Here is a 5,724-nt window from a genome sequence, read left to right as displayed (position 1 = left end):
AAATCGCCTTAGCTCTACTTCCCCAGCTCTCTATGTCGCTGCCTGTGCATCATTTTCTACCTCTCAGCCCCTCTCGACCGGATGGTCCGAAGTCACCTATTTTTTTCTATTGTTAGAGGTAAAGCTACTTCATGGAGTCGAATCTTGTACTTGGTTCAAAAAAGGAATAAAGTGGGGGTGGGGGAATTTAGTGTGTATATCGGACTTGGTACAAACAGGAAGGAAAGGGGGTGAAAGTAGTACATATTGGTCATCCAACCGGTCTCTTGGTCAAAAAGGGAAATATAGGGGTGACGTTATACACAGTGGTATGACCAGGACTAGATTTGCTATCCACACATAGGAGTAGGTGGCTAGAGTGAAAAAAATGGGACCAACCTAGATATGTTTCTTGGATGTTTGTTTCTCGGGGCAAAAAATTATGAATCGCCACTTTATGCCCCCGTTTAGGTACATGGTGCTGGACTGTTGGTGCACCCACTGTCCCATGCCCTTATACCAAATATTTAGCTACTCTTAATCTAACGCCCTTGGTGAAATGAAGCCATGCCACTGTTATAAGCCATGACAAGTTTAGCCAAATGTTTTTGCCTGTAATTGTTTGAGACTCTGACCGTTTCTTTTGTAGCTTTTTGTGCAAACAAGGATATCCATTTCACCTGGTTGCCGTTGTGACCTTTTGGTGCACTACACAAAACTCTTCTTAAAAGAAGTGACTTTTGTGTTGTTTAACTGGAATGTCAGAATGGAACAGTTGGTTCATTTTGATGGAACTACACAAAGGGAGATCTGTGTTCCAATCGTCATCCTCCATATTGGCACCACAACCTTCCTTTAGGTAAGAATGATATTTAATGCATGTGTTCATCTCTATTTTGCGACTGTCATGAGAAAATAATGCTATTTTTTACTAGTACACTTGTACTCCCTCACTGACAAAACCAATTCTGAAATAGAAGGCCAATCATGTACTTGGTTTCACCAACTGGCGAGGAGAAAGAGAAACAGAGCATGAAGAGGAGAAAGAAGAAGAATAATAAACAGTGCCAAGGCGATCTTGCTGAAGCCAGAAGCCTCAGTCGAGGCCATTCAAGGGCTCCGGCAACGACTGCCTTACATGTGAGACGACCCTCCAGGGAGCCCTTCCACTTCTGTTGTCTCACTTAATTAATTAGGAGTACTTAAGTACCACTAATTTATTGCTGCCTAATTTTCCTGTCGAAGTTAAACAAATCTTTAGTAGCACCCTATGTTGAATCATGTACGTGTGTATGTTTGTCTATGGAGGTGAATCATGTGGTGGAGCAGGGAGGGAATAGTATTAGTGTCATGACATAATAGTGCTATTGTTTTGCATGCCAATTTATTGCCATTGGTTCAATGAGGCAATGTTTTGCGTATTGTCCAGCATGAATTTGATGCTACTGTTAGAGTAATATGCTAATGTCTTTCTATCCTTTCTCACAAAGCTAATGAAGGTTTCACCTTGTTCCTACTTGTGCAAACAGGGATCATTTTGTGCTAATCATACATTTTAGTGGAACTACATAAAACAATACAATGAACTGTATCCCAGCCAGTGCTTTAACTCTGCTAGAAGTTCTTGATAATCTTTCGATACAATCTCAGCACTGGTAAACAACAGTGATTTCAACCATACATTTGAAGTGCACAAAAATATATTCTATTGAGTGATTCTGGTGAGTGCTTTATCATCTCTTATGAGACTACATGAATAAGCTTTTTTCCTCGGGTTGATACGGGCCTAAGGCCTTCATCCATATTAGTTTGCTGTCATCTCTATTTGTATCGTGCTACTGTCATGAGAAACTCCTTTATCTTTGCACGTTAAAGTTTGCAACCTATGATACATGGCAATGCTTTGAGTGTTGAGCTAATTGGCACTGATTAAATAAACTAATACCTCTCTTTAAGCAAGACTACTATGTTGCTAACTTTACCCATTAAGATAATGAGTGTGCTTCTATTTGTTAGAGTATGTTTCATCAACTAGTCCCACTATTATAGTAATCTCCCTCTCTCAATATATGTGCCAACAGGGATGCTCGATTTTGGTTGAACTGCACAAAAACTTTGGGTGCTTCATTGCCTCGACAACTTCCGTCCTTACCTGTCAGTCAGTAATCTGGGCCTGCTTTCTTCCTTTGCTATCAGTCACTTTGCTTATCTCGGCTTCCAGTCAAAGGAAATAGTAATTGATATGCTACCTCACACAGGTTGGTACTGGTCTTTATCCTGATTATTGTGCTTGTCATGTATTAATAATTTGGTATTGTGCTACTGTTTGCCGATTTTATAAATGAGTAACTTGGAGCCTGAACTCGCAGGCAAATCATTGCATTGGGTGATTTCAGTAGAACTGCAGAAAAGATCAGATGGACAGATACTTATGTTGCTACTATGTACTCCAAAGTTCACTCAGACAAGCATCGATGTTGAGAGGAAGTGCATATATTCATTCGAGTATCAACCGGCGTCAACCACTTGTCAAACTCCAAGTATTAGGAGAGTGAACGCAAAAAATATTGCTTGGCTCATAGCCCAGAAAAACACAGTCCAGTCCTGGTTACTGGCAGATATGGTAGCGAACTGTATGGCATGGAGTCTATAGATTCCAGACAAGTTGGTTGACGCATATATTCATCTGGCACTTAATCAGTCTGCACGCCAGGGATGCTCCATTTCAGTTGAACTGCACAAAAAATTTGGGTGGTTCATTTTCTCAACTGTCTCCTTTCTCTTCTGCAATGTAGAATTTTCATGACCTACAGGATCAAGATGAGCCAGTAAACTAGTTGGATGAAAGTAGTGGCCAAGTTGCTCAAACCTCCCTGGGCACAAGGCCACTATTTGAGGATAAACCTACAAGCAAAGTTCAGATTGTATGTGCTGCCTCTTATGTACTCGAAAGTTTACTCGTACAAGCATTAATTTTAGCAAGAAGTACCTCCAACTGAACACCATTTACCAGTCTGTACCCTAGGTAATTAAAGTTCGTCCATGGACCATATTGGTTGTGATCTCAATCATTTGGATGCATAAACATACTGAACATGTGTATATTTGAATCTTTTTGTGAATTATCTATGAATATTGTCGTGTGATCTATCAATCATTTGGATGCATAGACATGCTGAACTTGTGTATATATGAATCTTTTGAGTTGTTGATAGTGAATGTTGGCTATGAATATGAACGTGTCATGTGAACCTGAGTTTGATACGAATATTTACCTTCTCTGTTGTACTTGTGTGTGAACTTGTTAGTATGCCTACTGCGGGGTATGTGACATGTGGGTGTTAACGGCACACCTTCTTCCCGAGAAGAATTGAACCTGCTTTATTAGGGTAGCAACGGCGCATCAGCTCTTTTTAATCTTTTTGCTCTGTCTTCCCCCCTTCCCCACTCAACCCCTCCCGTAATGTTTTCGGCCTCAAAACCAACATAGTACTGCGTTGTTTTTGGGGCTTGATGAAAAATTGAGTGCTGGTTTCTGTTGGTTGGCCCGCCCAGCAAATGGGCTGCTGGTCCACCACGGACTGGGAGGCTAAAAATACAAGTTCTATGGTGCAGAGGGAGTAAAAAAAGCCATTGAGAGTCATCCACTGAAGAAAAAAATCGCTCCTGATGTGCTTCTTCAATCGTGTCGTCGGCCCCCTCTCTAATCCAGTTCGCTCGGGGATCTGGTATCATTTTTTTCCAGAGGGCAAACAAGTATCAGCTAGGCCTAGGTTTTGTATTTTAACATGCGTAGCCCATGACATACGGAGACAGTGGTTTCAACTTATTTTTTGAGGTCCATACCGGCCTATGGGCTTTTTCTTAAAGATCGGCAGCCCAATGTATTTTTTTAATAAAATGCAGGTCTCTGTTCTATTTATCTATATATAAGAATAATAATGTTGTGTCCAATTTATGTTTTCCCTTCTAACCACATTATATATATTTATATTATTATTATTATCGTATATTTTATAGAGACTTATATATACATTATAAAAACATCTCACGTGTTATTAACTTATAAAATTAAATGTTTAACAGAAGTTGGCAAGGAAAATCCTGGTTGTTTTTGACTCACAGGCAAGGAAAATCCTGGTGATTGCGTACAAAAGCTTGCGAAGATTTTAAGGACCAATGTAATAATAAAGTGCTCACTTTTATTTTGATCAATAACTCGCTAATTTGTTATATATATATATATATAATGTGCCTCTCTAGTTTATTTTTTGATATTAATTGCTCCTTCTAACATAACATTATATATATAACAAGCCCAGCTAATTTGTGTATTTCAAAGAAGTGCAAATGGGCTGAGATTTCTTAGAAAATATAAATGGGACACATTGACGTGAAATTATTTGTTCACCCAGCCCAGCAAATGGACTGTACATTCTAGAAAACATGGGTTAAATATATGCCATATTTTTGCAGGCTGGCATGTGGGCCAATAGGTCGAAGCCTATGCAGGGCGTTGTCAACTTGGTCAACAAATTATTATAACATCCACAACCATTGGATTTATATCCAACGGCCGGCATGCACCTTCAATCTCTGTCTTCTTCCTCCAGCGTTGCTGGGACCGCCTGGTCTGGCCTCCGGCGGCTAGCGGCTCTGCTTAGCACGCATTGCTCCGACGCACTACCCCACCGCCAGCCAGGCTATCCCTCCACCCCTCCACACCTCCTATTACTCTCCACCGACTGCAACCCCACGCCGCACCAGAACCAGTTATAACCCTTCGCCTCCTCTCAATCTGCGACTCCACTGCCGCGTCTTCCCATCTCTAAGTCGTTCCCGTCCGGGGCCTCGCCGTCGTCCACTGCCTCGCTGTGCTCGGTGCAGCGTGGTCAACAAACGAGAGTCATCAGAAGAGGACTGTACGTGGAGAGCCTGACGACTGGGACCCATGAGGTCCATGGTCGCACGCAAGGAAAGTTCCTCCTTATTAAGCTGGAAAAAATGTTTCCTCCACCTGACAACTGGGACCCACCAGATGTATCTTCGCATGGAAGGACGTGCCTCCTTGTTATGCGAAAAAAATCATTCCTCCCGTTGACATCTGGGACCCGTCAGATTTGGTGGCTGACTTGTGGGCCTACTAAGCGGACGTGTACGCAGGGCTTTGTTAATTTAATCAACAAATGATTCTAGCAGCTGCACTGTTGGATGTTAATCCAACAGCCATGCTCCTTCCTCAACCTCTGTTCTTGCTCCTGTATCCCATGGGCGGCACCGCGGCTGTGCTGCCGCGCACCCAAACTAGTCAAGTTTCCCACTCCTATCCATGTGCGACTCCACTGCCCTGTCTTCCCCATCTTCGGGTCGTTCCAGTCTGGGGCCTCGCCGTCGTCCACCGACCTTGGTGTGCTCAGCATAGTGTGGTCAACAACCGAGAGTCATCGGAAGATGACTGTACGTGAGAGGCTGACAGTGGGGACGCACCACCCATGAACGCATGCATGCAACGGAATGCGATGTGGTCAACGTGGTCAAGGAACGACTTTCATCGGAAGTGTACTATACGTGGAGAGGCTGAGAGTTGGGTCCACGGCTGCAGCAAGGAAGTGCCTCCTTATTACGCGGAAAATAATGATTTCTTCACCTGACATCTGGGACCCACTGGACGGGCCACCGTATTTTGCGAAAACAACGTTTCCTCCCTGACTGCAGGGACCCACCGGATGGGCCACTGTATTTCAC

Source organism: Triticum dicoccoides, chromosome 5B (genome assembly GCF_002162155.2).
Source record: "Triticum dicoccoides isolate Atlit2015 ecotype Zavitan chromosome 5B, WEW_v2.0, whole genome shotgun sequence".
In the NCBI taxonomy this organism is placed as follows: domain Eukaryota; kingdom Viridiplantae; phylum Streptophyta; class Magnoliopsida; order Poales; family Poaceae; genus Triticum; species Triticum dicoccoides.
This window is presented reverse-complemented; position numbering follows the sequence as displayed.